The sequence below is a fragment of the Triticum dicoccoides genome, chromosome 7B, assembly GCF_002162155.2.
Source record: "Triticum dicoccoides isolate Atlit2015 ecotype Zavitan chromosome 7B, WEW_v2.0, whole genome shotgun sequence".
In the NCBI taxonomy this organism is placed as follows: Eukaryota; Viridiplantae; Streptophyta; class Magnoliopsida; order Poales; family Poaceae; genus Triticum; species Triticum dicoccoides.
Window position 1 is genome coordinate 430,712,810 of NC_041393.1, and position 16,439 is coordinate 430,729,248.

Consider the following 16,439-nt stretch of genomic DNA (forward strand, 5'->3'; position numbering starts at 1 on the left):
GGCGGCGGTCGCCGGCGTCGTCTTCCCGGATCGGTGACGGTGTCTGCGACTGCGTCTCGATCCGAGGATTACCGGCCTGGGATCTCGTCCGGGACAAGAGGATCAGCGTCGGCGGCTGCGGTTGCGTATCCTCCGGAGACGAGAAGGAGCGGATCAGGACCTCGTTTGGGAGAGGAGGAGCGTTGATATGTTTTTTTTATTTGAGTGATTTTTTGTCGATAGATAGATTAGAACCAGTGATACACGGGTGTTGGGAGGTGCCAAGTGCTCGGAGTACAGATTCCGTTTCTAGGGGGAGACGCTGACGGAGACGAGTCACGACAGGAGTCAATCAGATAGCTCAGAGCGATTTAATCTAACGGCGCAGGAGGCGACGCCCAGCGCTGGCCTTTATTAAGCGGCGGGGACGGGCTACCGGCTGCATCCTGAGCTAACCCTAATACCTCCTTCCCCTCATCGCCGCCGCCGCCGCCACCGCCACCGCCACCGCTGCGATGTCTTCTGAGCCTCTACCCGCCTCGACAGAGGCTCTCGAGGCAGATCTCTCCGCCGCTACGATCAGCAAGAAGCAGCTTAACAAGGAGGCCCGGAAGGCCGCAAAGGCAGCGAAGGCAGAAAACGCAGGGAAGGCCGAAAAGTCTCAGGCGGAAGAAGAAGACGACCCCTTTGCGGTCAACTACGGTGACGTTCCACTCGAGGAGATCCAGTCCAAGGTCATCTCCGGCCGGTCCTGGACGGACATCGGCGACCTCGATGAGGCCGCCGTGGGCCGCTCCGTCCTGATCCGCGGATATGCGGAGAAGTTCCGCCCGGTCTGCAAGAAGATCGCTTTCGTCGTGCTTCGCCAGAGCATGACCACCGTGCAGTGTGTGCTCGTCGCTAGCGCCGACACCGGCGTCAGCACGCAGATGGTGCGCTTTGCCACCTCCCTCAGCAAGGAGAGCATCGTTGACGTGAGGGCGTCGTCTCCCTACCCAAGGACCCCCTCAAGGCTACAACGCAGCAGGTCAGCCATCTGGGCCCAAAGGCTGTTTCTTGTCAGCCGAATTCAACATGGATTGGTTTGTTTGGGCTAATGAATTGTTTTTGTGCTCGTTTGACTGGCAGGTGGAGATTCAGGTCAGGAAGGTCTACTGCATTAGCAGGGCAATCCCTACACTTCCAATCAACCTCGAGGATGCAGCCCGTAGTGAAGCAGAATTTGACCTGGCTGAGCGGGTATGTCCTTTCCTTTGTTTCCCTTCTCCTTGCAGGAATCACTCAACTGTTGTTTCCCAGCAGTTCATGTTTCCCGTCTATGATTCTTATTATCCTGTCGTGGTTGGTTTAAGAGATTTATTACTCTTGCAGACAGGAGAGAAGCTGGCGCGTGTTCACCAGGAGTCACGGTTGAACTATCGAGTTATCGATCTGCGGACACCCACAAGTCAATCTGTCTTCCGTATCAAATTCGAAGTTGAAAATGTGAGTATTGTCCTTGTTTCTACTCTTTGTTATCATTCATGCCATAGGGTATTCTGCTGTACTAAGTAGCATACTGTGTTATGGCTAGCAAGGTTTTGGAGTCGCTGTATAGTCGGTAAATCGTTGCTTTGCTCGCTCGTGCACGTGACTTGACTCACAGAGCTGATTCGCCGACTTGCTGCGATTAGTTGGCGGCTAGTAGTCGCCGGTCTCCTGGCTTGGTCTGCCAGATTTCCGAGAGGAAGAGAGGGAAAAGGAGAGAAGCAATCGTGCTCGCTGCCGTGGCCTAGAAACTGCCGCCGCTCCTTGCCGGCGGCGCAGAGCAAGGAGGGGGTTCAAGGGGAGAGGCTTGAGTGAGGCTGCATGCGGGAGTGCGCCTACGGGCTGGCGGCGCTAGGTGGATTCACGTGATGGGGTGCTAGGTTTAGCGAGGCGGGTGAGGCTGGGAGCAGTTAGCTGGGCCGTGCCGGGCCTGGCTGCGATATATGACAAACCAACTTTGCTCATATATGGTATCAATGGGCTATGCAAAGGAGATAATCACGTGCGGGAGTGCGCTGTTTGCTGCTTGCACTCTGCTAGAGCTCTGTTTGCTGCTTGTACTGCCCCTTTTACTGCCATGGCGACTTGGGGTGACTAATCAAGCCAAGTCGCTTACTGAAGCCAGCAAGTCGCTAGCCGCAGCCATGGCGACTTGGCTTGACTCGGCGACTCAAAATCCTTGATGGCTAGCACCATGTTCTTAGTTATTGTTATCCAAATATCCGGAGTATCTCCATCTATCAGGCAAAAGACACTTCAACATCGAGCTTCAGTGTTTGTCTGATTGCACCTTGAACAAACTGGGATTTTAACATGCAGTACGTAATATTGTTCTACCAAAACTATGCTTATGTTGGTCACATTCATGTGGCATCTCATGCAGCTAAATTTTATTAGTATGTAGTAGTACAAATGCCCGTGCATTGCAACGGGAAAAAAATAGAACACGACGACATAACCGGCATATTTGCGATGGCATAGACATTGGTATCTTATCCATGACATAATCATCACATAAGCAGTGGGCTGTACATCTCCACTCTCTGACGAGATCAGACATCACTTGTATCTTTAAAATAAATGTAAATAGCGCACACCCTTACCCATGGCTCAAGGACCCTCTCCACGGGTCCATGTCCTTAATTTCAACACACCGCTTATCCCCCATCTCACCATTGTCAAATATGGCTTGCGGATGTTAAATAACAAGTTAACAACTATGATAAAATTATTTAGAGACCTGTATTTACAACCCATCTCACATCAAAATGATATAGGAAGATGTAAAAAAACATCCTTTGGAAAATATTGTCTAGATTATTATGCTGTTTAGAATTATTATTAAATAGTTTATAAAATAAGTAAAGTTGAATTAGCAAGTTGGATGGAAATTGTACTGTAATTTCATGTCCAACAGTCCAACTTCGATGGCTCCATCATATCTGTGTACCTTTGTAACTCTTCGTAGTGCACTGTAGCATCACATGAAGCCACCCAGCAGCCAAGAAACCAGATTGATCTGTCAAAAGTAGATCCCAGATGAATCCCTAGCATCACCTGTAAATCAAACCGGGGGTTTCTTCCACAGAGTGTATATGTCACACATTGTTTCTAAGGCGTACCTAAGGCGTCGCTTAGGCGACGCCTGAGCGTCAGGGCGCCTTGCCTTACTTGCATGCCTAAGGCGTCCGCCTAGGCGCCATTCTTCCTGCCTTAGGCAAATGAAGATGCCTTAGACAGGGCAGGGGGTTCAGGCGGGAAACAGTGCTCTGGGCGTGAAGAGAAAGGTGGGAAACAGAGTCTGGGCGCCAACTGTTACTAGCAGGGGGAGAGAGAGCCCTAACCAGTTTCAGTTTTCGCCCACTCTGACCTCTGGCGGCTGGATCTGAGCTTCTCCCCCTCCTCTAGCAACTTCTCCCCCTCCTCTCTGGCTGCTCCTCCCCCTCCTCTCCAGTAGATCCTCCTCCCCCTCCTCTCCAGGACAGCAGGCAGCAGCAAGCAACCAGCACCTCTCTTGCAGTTGCCTACCAAATTCTGCTCAATTCTACTTCTTAAACTCTCTAAGGTGTCGCCTTGCCTTATGCCTTGGCGCTTAGGCAGTGAGGCGGCCCCCAGCGCCTTGCCTCGCCTTACCGTCTTAAAAACATTGATGTCACAGCACCGCGACAACACACTCTTCAATGTTAGTAGCAGAATCCCGTGTGTCCATATTTTGCGGAGGCGGTGAGGTGCTCGTCCATTGCTAGCCGTCGATGGCATCCAGTGCGTGACTGTTCCACGGCAAGTCGTTCCGACCACCAAGACAGCAGCATCCTTTTCTCCTTCCCAGACTTCTCTTGGGCACCATCATCGGTCGGCGGTGAGAAGGACCAACACATTCACTGCCTAGCTGCAGAATTTGAGGTCATGGCCAAAAGCGCTTGCAGGGAACTGGTAGAGCACACATATTATAGACCTGGGAACACAAAATCCATAACTTAGTTCTACAAAAAAAAACTATCTCAAATCCCATTGTTATCCCTAAAAAAAATCCTAGTGTAATGAAAATCTATATAAGAAAAGCTATGCATCTAGGAACATGCAGCGCCCCTTCTGAAAAATCATTAGATCACTAAGCTCTTAACAGAAGGTTGTAAGTGCACAGAGAGAAGGACATGATCAGCAATGGAAAAAGCAAATTTGCACATAGTAAATAACCTTATATAGTTAGACTATACACTATAGAATCTGGAACAAAACGATTCGCAAAATGTACAAAAACTTAACTCTACAGCCTCTAGTGCAGGCTATAAAAAACTTGAAATCCCTATGTTCTCTTCGTGAAAATGCTTGTGCGTTGTAGTAGTCCGTGAAGGAAAAGCCTCCTGCAGAAGTACGAGGAAGGCGATGCGACGGAAAAGATGAGTTCAGAGAAGGGAAAGGAACAACTGACCCTGTGGTTTACCACGCAAATACCTGTTTCACTGCCACCCATACAGTGGACTCCGTCGGAACAGGGCACAACCTAGTTGAACACTGACGCGAGTTTTTAGCAGATCAGTGGCCGGGATGGGTGGGAGCTCTAGCCGGGGATTACGGATTACAGAGGCTAAGTGTATCTGTCGACATACTGTTAGTTACCAGTTTCCGACAGTGTGGAGGAAGCTGAAGCCCGGGCAGCCCTAGTTCGGCTGCATGCTCTGGCAAAAAATTTAAGAGGACCCGTGGAGTTTGAGATGGATTGCAAAACGGTGACTGAACATCTAAACTCGGATGTGCCCACTTTTGCTCCCTGCTATGGAGTTATCCAAGATATAAAGGCGGCCCTGTCTTGCTTTCCTTCGTTCAAAGTTGTATTTACAGGAAGGGGGAGTCTTGTTAGCTTTAACACAACTTGTGAAAGATCTGAAGGATTATGTCATTCAAATAGCAGGTGAGGGAAACACATCAATAATATATAGGCAGCAGAAACATATAGATGAACTATTTCTCTATATAGAAACCATTGCTTTCCGACATACAAAATGGTTGCCTAGCAAATGAAAATAGCACCTTATCATATATTGGGTCTTCAACAGAATCAAATACATGGTTAGAGTGTTTCTGAGATTGATGGTTTTTGAACTCTGTTCCTTGACAACAAGGTCCCTGCTTGCTTACTGATGGATCGGATAGACAACCAAATCCTAATTATTTTTTTTTACTTTCACTTTGCAATTTAATATATGCAGCAGGACACTGTGGTACTACAATTTTCATTAAAGTAGCTACAAAAGGTCCCTAGTCAACATATTAACATCATGGGCAATGTTTCTGAATGCCTGAAACATCACAGTGTGGCAAACAATTCTGAATTATAGTTGCCTGAAACTGACATGTTTCTGTGAACATCTCAAACCTGGTGGTCTTGATGCCTAAGATATTTTCAGGTTCAAAACTATCGCTTCCTAAGAGCGTTTTCTCTACTTGTTCACTGCCAAATTATTCAGTATATTGTCAACTGAAAATAGGCTGAACATCTGCGATTGCTGCCTCCAGTCAGTTTTCCTTAAGAAAGAAGAAATGACATAGAATTTTGGTCTATTGAGCTTTCGTCTTAATGAAAATCAGGCATCTTTGAGAAAAAAAATAACAATAGCATTCATCGTCTAGTAGGGATAAATGACACGGATGCCTTTAATATTCTTACTTGTGGAATTTCTATGATGATTTCAGTACAGTTTCAGATTTTAGAAAGTATGGACAAGACAAAACTTCAAATATTTAATGTTTATGACTTTTTTGTTTGATGAAACCAGTGGAAAATATATTCTATATAAGTGGGAACAGGTTCAGAACGAGGCCCGTAAGAAACTATTTCAGCCAAGCAACCAACCACACTATGACAGTATTAGAAGAGTCTAAGCAATCACACATGTAACTCCAGGAATCAGAAAGAATAGTTCATTCAGATGCCCTGTCCAATATCATTGAATACTAACAAGAAAAAAAATAAGTTCCTGCATTCAGGAATATAAAGCTAGCATAGTTGGCACCCAAATTGAAGAATCATTCTGCATCCTGGAAAGGATAATAGCAACAAGTGTTGTGTAGGTCAAATTACCACGCAACAAAACCATGATATGCATCATGTGACAGTAGCATCGTTTAATGGAAAATACTCTACCAGGATATTGAGACCATATACGCTGATGACCACATCGCTTCGACAGGTATCCATTGGATACAGTGTTGTATTATCGAGTTCCATCATGTGGTCAGCTGTAAGCTTGCTGATGAAAACAGCCTGGGAGTTCTGAAGTGCCGCTGTGGATTCCTCACAAAGGTCAAACCCAGTTAGCAGTAACTTCTATGCAACCCAGTTTGATGTTACCAAAAGGATCAAAGTAATTCAAGACATGTGAACTAAACCAAGAGGCGGCAGGGAAGAACATTTTTGTGTATACCTGCGGATGATTGTCAAGATTAAGTCGGACAAAGGGTGTCCTCACCGGCCTTGCAGAGGAGGGCCTGGGTGGAGGAGCCGACTTTCGTGGAACACACACGCTTGGCTGTCGGGGCAGCGCCCAGCTGGACCATCTTGAGAAGATATAAGGAGATGGGGAGCTGTAGCCGAGATGGGGAGCTGTAGCGAGGCGGGGCTATTTTCCTGGATTTAGCGCTCGAACTTTAGCTGGGCGGATCTATGTATGGAGATGTGGGGCATCGAGGCCTCGCCGTCCCCTCCGCTCTCCGTGCCAGCCCTCGAGCGCCGCCTCGCCACGTACTACTCCGCCGTGCCGTCGCATGAGTGGCCTGCTCTGCTCCGGGACCTCCCCGCCAACGACGCGTCCCTGCCGCTTGCCTTCGCGCTGCTCCCCTTTATCAAGCGCCACCGCCTCTGCTTCCCGCTCGACCCGCTCCTCTCGGCGCCTGCCCGCCCTCCCTGCTCCTGCTCCGCTCTCCTTCCCGCCCTCCCTCTCCGACCTGCCCTCCCCGCTCCTGCTACGCCCCTCAACTTCTCCTGCTCCGCCGCGGCTGGAAAGGAGCGGGAGTGTGTGTGGATAAGATGAAACAGAGGGAAGGAAGGAATCTCGGGTTGAATTATTACAAACGAAGGTTTTTTTTGTAACAAGTGAATTTTTTTTCTCACATATACTTAAAGAGGGACTGCAGGTTCAATTACTGAAAAACACAAGTTCTTTTTTTGTCAAAGCGCTGCGACGGTGAGCCGGCAGAAGCAATAGCCGCTTTATTATTATTATATATATTATATTATTATTATTATTATTATTATTATTATTATATTACATTATATTATATTATATTATATTATTATTATATTATTATTATTATTATATTATTAGGATAGGATTAGGATTAGGAAAAGATTTCTGGAGCATATTGGTCCATGCATGTAACCATCGTTGGATACACTTGCAGGCATTCAGACAATATTTGTCCTCAAAGGGCTTTATTGGGATCCACACTCCCAGGTTGATTTCTGGATCAAGTGAAGGTGGTGCAGCCGTATTCAAGCTACAGTACTATGGCCAGGATGCTTGTTTAGCTCAATCTCCTCAGTTATACAAGCAGATGAGTCTCTGTGGTGGGTTCGGTCGTGTGTTTGAGGTTGGTCCCATATTTAGAGCAGAGAATTCTAACACCCACAGGCATCTGTCCGAGTTTATTGGGTTGGATGCAGAAATGGAGATTAAGGAGCACTACTTTGAGGTAAGAAAGATCTTGGAAGAAAATCTCTATGTCATTTATTTAAGTGAGTGGTTACCAAGTACTGACTCTTGTACACAGGTTTGTGATATTGTTGATGGCTTATTCCTAGAAATATTCAAACACTTGAAGGAAAATTGTAAGCATACACTTGAGGCAGTAAATAAGCAGTATCCATTTGAACCACTGCAGGTAAAACAGTACTCATTATTGTGTTTATCTGTATGCTTTTGCTCGAGCTACTGTTTCAACTTCTGCTATTTATACAGTACCTAGAGAAAACCTTGAAGCTAACGTACGAGGAAGGGATTCAAATGCTGAAGGTAGTACTCTTGTGGCTATTTCATAATCACAGTGATGTTCGCTCTTATGCAACATGTTTTTTGCTTTTTTGGTATTATTTTTCTCACCGTAAGAGTGAATGTACTGTTAGGTCATCAGATTACAAAGTGCCCTAAAATATGTCTGCACATAAATCGATATTGCGACGTTTTGCATGTTTTCTCCCACCAATTTGATGTGCTCTTCAACAAATATTTGAGCAAATGTTATCGACCAACTGTCACCTACAGCTTGACCATTATTATATTGTTTAAGTTGCTGGATTTTGTACCCACTGAATTGTATTTTTAACATAACACAATCATGATCTGCGAGAAATTGCCATCCTTTTCTGGCATCGCCAACAGACTAGTTTCTTGGTTAGCTGAAAAAAGAATTACATTATAGATGCATGTGCTTTTGAAGAAGTTATTGATAAACTTTCTGCAGTCTTGGTCTAAAGCTTGTGGTTGCTGGAAATTCGTTGTTTCATTCAGAATTTTAACTGTTCCAAGTCAGATCCATTGTGTGGAAGGTGAATTTTTAGGCTGTTCTGTGCAGACAAAATTCAGTAGGAGTCTTGGACTTTTTCCAGTGGTTAGTTAAATCATGTTTATGTGTATTTTGTCAGAAAATGAATGGATTATATTGGTTGCGGAACTTGCTGTATGAGTTTAGAGCAAATCTACTGGTTTTTATTATTTAGCAATGAAACAAGATTGTTTGGTGGTTAGGAGCTGAATCTGATGCTATGCGATAATAGTAATAGCACTTCCTCTGTCCCGAATTACTTAGTACTAGTCAATGTGTACGTGCAATGCACGTTAATTTGGAAGTATATTAAGTGCATGTGGATATTAAGTAGGATATTATTTGCGTGTTATTATGTGATTAGCACTATTTTTGGCATGAAATTAACTGCACACTAAACGTGTTGAGCGCTCGACATTGAAGCAGTCTAGGTTGTTGGATTGACATGGTTTGATGGCCGAGATTAATTGGATCTGCCCCTTTGGGTCTTTATATTGGTATATATAGATAAATACATGCGAATCTAGACAAATCAGCGACATCTAATTCGGGACAGAGGTGGTATTGATTTTCTAAAACTCATGATCCAGATTTATTCTCAAGAAGACTTCTGAAGTTGATGATTATTTGGACAAGTGTGTTAAATAAACATACTACGTTATAACATGACGTTTTTCTTCTTCTGTTCCATTAGTTCCAGTGTCTAGCTATCTAAACATTGCTTGGCACCTTTGTTATATTAGGAAAACTAGAATGAAGAAATTAAGTTATCCAGAAACTCAGCTAGCAGTTTGATGACTTGACTGTTTGGCAGGAATCTGGAACTGAAATTGAGCCTATGGGTGACCTCAACACCGAAGCTGAGAAAAAACTTGGTCTCCTTGTTAAGGAGAAGTATGTGGAGCCTACTTCACTTGTATAATTATATCACTTTTCAAATTTCAGGAACTCTTTTCACTTTTCTGTTATATTTACAGGTATGGGACAGAATTTTTCATTCTCTATCGGTATCCTTTGGCTGTGCGCCCTTTCTACACCATGCCTTGCTATGATGACCCTGCTTACAGCAACTCTTTTGATGTCTTCATGCGAGGTGGGTATTTCAGTCTAGACTGGTAGCTAACATCGTTCTAGACTCTTATGGTCGGTACAGAAAAGACATATTGTTGTACTGAGGAAAAACCTCAATTCACATATATGCCAATAAAGACCTTAAGATATATATATATATATATATATATATATATATCCGAAGTGCTTGTTGTTGCAAATCTGTTGATGAACCATTTTTTTTATATGACAGGCGAGGAAATTATTTCTGGAGCTCAAAGAGTGCACACGCCTGAGTTGCTGAGGAAACGTGCAATCGAGTGTGGAATTGATGCGAGTACTATATCATCATACATTGAATCATTCAGGTCTGGTCTGCACCCATCGTATGACGGCAGTCTTTGACTATTGCAGTATCTACATATCTTGTTGCGACATATCATTTGAATGACAGTAATGCATAATTTTCTTCACCTTGGTACTCAAATCCACCTATGTTGACAATTACAGTTATGGCGCCCCTCCTCACGGTGGTTTCGGTGTGGGGCTGGAGAGAGTGGTGATGCTTTTCTGCGGCCTCAACAATGTCAGGAAGACGTCTTTTTTCCCTCGTGACCCACAGAGGCTCACGCCATAACTTTCTTTTGCTGTTTTCTGGGACAGAGAGCTTGTGTGTCAGGCACTGATATATATCTGTCGTAGTTCAGTAAGCTACTAGTAATGATTCAGTTATCCAACGGCTGGGATCAATCTGAGGCGATAGACTCATCTCGACCGTTGAGCGTGATTACCGTTGTAACAGTAGTAAATAGAGAGTTACTGTTTTTCCCGTTCGGGTTAAAACCCTCCCCTATAACTAGCCGGGTTGTGGCTGGATGGAATATGCTTTTCAGATGAATTCTCTCTATCGCCGTCGTGGCTAATATACAGGAACCCTAGCGCTTCTCTCTCCATACGAGATCTGTTCCAATTCTTATACAAACTCTCAGAGAATTCCCCAAAATACTCTCCTGGTCCTAACAAATTGGTAATCAGAGCTTTCGATTCTTCGGCAAAAATTTTCTATAGGATGAATCCCACCCTTGTCCCACCCTCTTCTCTTATGCGGTGACGGTAAAGAGGAATTTGGCGAAATTGGTGGCGGGGCGCGGTCGGGAGGCGCTGGCGGTGATTGGCGAAATTCTGGGACAGAGAGCTTGTGCCCAACGCTTTCACCATGTTCACCAACCTGCTAGCCAGGTACCGAGACAACCTCCGCTGATGGTTGCAGCAGTGCCGCTCATTGTGTTGATACATAATGATACTACCAATGTTATTGTGCGTTGTACCTTGTGTATTGAGCCTTTTTTTTAAAATAATACTCCCTCCGTAAACTAATATAAGAGTGTTTAGATCACTACTTTAGTTATCTAAATGCTCTTATATTAGTTTACAGAGGGAGTACATGTTTTATAGAATTTTCAGAAATATTACGCTTTTGGAGAAAAAATCAGAAATTATTCAGCCTCGGCCACGGCCAAGCCGACCGGTCGGCCGAGAGCTAGCTGCAAATCGGCTAGGTACCGGGCAGCTTCACCGATACCGACGAGACAGTCTATAAAACCTGTTGTGATTAAGGGAAACGTTTCGAGCATCCCGCCTTATCTCTTCGTCTCTAGATTTTTCTGGCCGCTTCTTCTCTGTTCCTACGCGCAGCACACCAAGACGCACCCCCACCAGGAGATCCTGTCGGTGCGACTTCTTCATTTGCGACTTCCTACAACCGCGACTACAGAAGTTGCAACCGGTGAGCGTTTTTGCTACGACATGGCGGCTCTGGCAAGCTATTTTTGGTCGCTCCGGAGCTATGACCTTCACCACGAGGAGCTGCAACTGCGGCCGCACGCTACTGCATGCACGTGGCCGACAAGAAACGCAGGAGGTGGCGATAGTGACGGTGACCTGCAGGGACGACAACGACCGGCGGTGAGGACAGCGACCGGCGAGACAGCCCGTGCGGTGCTTCGGGCGCGTCGCCGGTCCATGGTGACGCGATGTAAGCTTTTTCTTTTCTTTCTGAAAGAAGAGCACATCTGATGAAGAAAGGGGACATAATCGTGTGGCTATGTGATGTTTGATTGAACGTTGTTGGTGCGACCGACCCAAATTTCGGCCGGCGCACCGACGCCTACCTGTGATTAATTAGCATGTATTAGTTGGGAGGGAAAAAAATCTCCATTTATCTAAACATTGCGTGGTTGCATCGGGGTGTATATTAATCGAATATTAAATGGACAAAGATAAAGCGCTACCTGTCGCATGGTCGTCAAGTCCACAAACCCATTCCCTTCATTCTTCCTCTACCATCTTCAACCCTAGCAATTACCATGTTCTTGATGAACAAATATGGACAATGAAAGCATAAAAGAAGGGTAAGGAACATATGAAAAAGCAGCCTCACTGATGCACAAGCATTGCCTCACTTATGTATCCACCAACTAACCCTTACCCTGGGCATCCCATGCAAATACATAATTCACTTGCTAATAGATTAAATAATAAAATCTTATGAAGAAAGAAATACATAGACATTACATGTATATTTTTGTTGCTCATCTCTCGCAAATTTCATCGCATACAAAATTTCCATGTATAATCATCATCAAAATATCTACAAGTAACTTGTATGGCAATTCCTTCCTGGTGTCAATGTATAGTATCTGATAATTGATGATGAACGGATGAAATCAATAAAAACAATCGACTCCAAGGTCAACCCTAAATAGAACAAGAATCAAACCTGACAATAAATGAGTTTTCTAAAATAGATAATTGCATTTTTGTGGTAATTGGGAATATATATCATGGCATAAAGCGATAAAAGTTACTTTGTAGATTGTAAAAAAACATTGCAATATTGAATTTGGAACCTAAAACATAAGCATATTCAAGTGATAGCAAATAAGGAAAATGCACTTGCAGTTCTTCATGTAACCAGGGGGGCCTTGGTATTGAAAATCTTGAAGCCAAGAATAGATGCCTTCTCGGTAAGTGGCTGTTTAAGTTGTCTTCTGAGACGGAGGCAACGTGGGCGCAGATTTTACGTAGTAAATATCTGCAGTCCAAGACCCTATCCCAGGTCACTCTGAGACCAACGGATTCGCCGTTCTGGAAGGGGCTTATGAGAATCAAAGCTGCTTTCTTTAACAGAACGAGGTGTATTGTCGGTACTGGTAATAATACGCGTTTCTGGGAGGATACGTGGCTTGGCGACATGCCATTGGCGACCCAGTATCCGTCCCTATATCGTATTGTTCAGCGTCGTGAGGCTCTTGTTGTCACGGTTATGCAGTCTATTCCACTCAACATTCAGTTCAGGAGGGTGCTTGTGGGTGATCAATGGGAAGCATGGCTTCACTTAGTCCATAGACTGATGGAGGTTCAGTTAACTCCTCAGCCCGATCAGTTATGTTGGAAGCTTACTAGATCTGGGGAGTTCACAGTTAAATCGATGTATATCGATATCATTAACTCTACTGTGATTTCTAGTTCCAAAGAGGTTTGGAAAGTTAAGGTCCCTTTGAAGATTAAAGTGTTTATGTGGTTTGTGCATAAACAAGTAATTTTAACAAAGGACAATCTAGTTAAGCGTAACTGGACAGGTTCTACTAGGTGTAGTTTCTGGGATCGGGATGAGACTATCAAGCATCTATTTTTTGACTGTCCGTTGGCACGAGGGCTGTGGCGCTCCGTGCAAATTGCCTTTAACATTACTCCTCCGACTTCGGTCAACACGTTATTTGGGGCGTGGCTTGCTGGGATAGAGTCCGAAACAGCTAGACACATTCGTGTAGGAGTATGTGCGTTGTTATGGCAGTTTGGAATTGCAGAAATGATTTGGCTTTTAACAGAACATCAACTATTCATTTTTTGCAGGTTTTATTCCGGGCTACTACACTGATCCGTATGTGGTCCTTACTCACTCCGACGGAGGCCAGGGAGCGTTTGGTTACTGGATCTGTCCGGTGAGAGATGGTCGCGCGGGATATCTTCAACCAGTTTGGATGGCGATCATGTAATAGGATAGGCAATTAGTTTACCTATCTTTTATTTTGCCAGCCGGTTGTGGCTTTTGGGCTTTTTGTTTTGCCGTTGAGGCTCTGTGTGAGCTCGCTGTTGCTTATGTTTGCAGACGTTAAGACCTTGTTGAACCTTATTTACTATTTAATAAATGTGGCCGTATGCATCGTTCTGATGCAGAGGCCAGGGAATCCCCCTTTTTTGAAAAAAATGTAACCAGTGATGATAATACAATCCAACAAAATCAGAGGATGATTCATTTCAATGGAGTTGAACATTTGTATTCCATATGTATGTATCCTGCAAAAAAAATCAAGACTGACAACACTATCTTGTGTCCATAAGCTTGAACATATATGTATCAGTGTGACCATCTCACCCAATAACATGCATGCGACTACTTAATTTACTTACTGACAAACATTCAACCACAGGAGCAGCATCATCTTTTCAATGTCCGCCATATAGTTCTACGAGAACTCCACGAGGTCGGTGTCCATCTCCCTCGCCTGCAAGAATAAATTCACTCTCTCCGAAATGTGTTGCACAGTCTGCAAAGAAACAGGGGCCAAAGCCAAGACGACCTTTCTCACTCCATCATTCAACGCTCTGAGAGACGTTCTCTCTAAAAGCAAGGTGTATACAGCCCTTCGCTCATCTTCGGTCCACTTCCATTTTACATGCCTACATGCTTCATATGCAAATTAAAATTTGAAATTCATATTGTTCTGAAAAATGCTACCATTCCTATTCCTAAAAATATATTTGCACGCTGCTGTTGCAAAATCTAATCTTCTTTTTTTCTAAATTAAGTTTCCTCCAACTTCGTCCTAATCTTTTCCATTAATTTTTCAGTTGTTAGCCTACAATTGCAGTTACTGTTGCAACTCCGAAAAAGGAAAAATAAATCTTCAGTGGCAAACTAAATCCTTCCTTCTCTAAATGAAGTGTTGGATTTTCTAAATCAAGTTTGCTCCTACCTTTTCATATTATTTCCACATTTGTTCCGGTTGGCAAACGTACAATGGTATGTTGCCGCTGCAATACCGAAACACAAAAATAGATCTGGGGTGGCAAAATATAAGGCTTTCTTTTCTATTCTTTCCACGGTTTTCCAAAAACAGAAAATAAATAAAATTAACACAATATATTGGGACACGATTTTTTACATGGTCATCTCAACTGCGCAAACAAATTTTCTCCCATGACATTTGATATAAAGTGGATACTCTAAAATGCGTAAGATAAGCGTGAGTGTTATGGATGGCATTCTTAAAGGAAGACGAGAGCGGATCCATAGTGGTGTATTGGTTGGTGAATATGTGGACTCGTGTGCGCCACCTCAAAAGAGTTACTTGCAGTCGTAGTCCAGGTTAGCCACTGAGTCAAAGCTGGCTTGCTGCAGTTAAACCCCACCATCCCCTTTGTTGCTAATGATGCATATGTAGTTAGTTTTGATGTAAGTCTTGCTGGGTATATTTGTACACGTTTGCCTATTTTATGTTTTGCAGAGAGACTTCAGTCTCACTAGTAGTTCCGTGTGAACTTCGACGTTTAGCTTGTTACCTCAGCTACGATCTTGTGTCCTCGGCAGGATCTGGTAGTTAGTCAGACTTCTCATCCTTTTTCATTTGTGCTTGTCTGTACTCAGACATATTAAGCTTCCACATGTGCTTTGACTTGTATGCTCTGAATGTTGGGTCGTGAGACCCATGTTTGTAATATCTCGCTCATCTGAGCCTATTGAATAAAATACTTGAGTTGTAGAGTCATGTTGTGATGGCATGTTGTATTTGCACATATCGAGCATATTGTGTGTATGTTATTGAAATGCTTGGTATGTGTAGGATCTGACTATCTAGTTGTTTATCCTTGGTAGCCTCTCTTACCGGGAAATGTCTCCTAGTGCTTCCACTGAGCCTTGGTAGCTTGCTACTGCTCCGGAACACTTAGGCTGGCCGGCATGTGTCCTTCTTCGTTCCTGTGTCTGTCCCTTCGGGGAAATGTCACGCGGTGTTTACCGGAGTCCTGTTAGCCTGCTACAGTCCGGTTTACCGGAGTCCTGCTAGCCCAGTTGCTACAGCCTGGATTCATTCACTGATGACCGACACGTTCGTTGCTGGGTCATGTATGCATGTCCCTGTAAGTTAGTGCCACTTTAGGTTCACGACTAGCCATGTCAGCCTGAGCTCCTTGTCATATGGATGCTAGCGACACTATCATATACGTGAGCCAAAAGGCACAAACGGTCTCGGGCAAGGTAAGGCGACACCCGTGGGAATACCGTGTGTGAGGCCGCAAAGTGATATGAGGTGTTACATGCTAGATCGGTGTGGCTTTGAGTCGGGGTCCTGACACAGTAAAACAATGATAATGCAAAGACTATATCTACATGCAATATTTGGCTAGTGGAGGTTGTAAGTTTCATGATTTTACATAAAGCTAGTTTTTCCCTACAACAAAGGAATAAATTTATTTAACTACTCCCATGTTGCCCATTATTTGAGAAGGTTCCTCCAACTCAAATCCCAATAAAGGTATCATCATTAACCCAACATCAACATTAATTAGAGTAACGTGTTGGGATCACATCAATAGATTCAAGTACTAGATACTCAAGATTTCCATAACCGGGAACACGGCTAACCATGATTAGTTTATACACTCTGTAGAGGTTTGCACATTTTTCCCCACAAGACTCGACCGCATCCATGATCGAATGATCGAGACATAGCCTTTTTGAAGCATTAACTCTCTACGCCGGGTAGACAGTACCACCTACA

At 44.2% G+C, this 16,439-nt stretch overlaps 1 pseudogene; it reads left to right on the top strand.

Moving 5' to 3' along the window:
* The first annotated feature begins 344 nt into the window (after nt 1–344).
* LOC119336734 lies at nt 345–10,552 on the top strand (annotated as a pseudogene).
* The last annotated feature ends 5,887 nt before the right edge of the window (nt 10,553–16,439 follow it).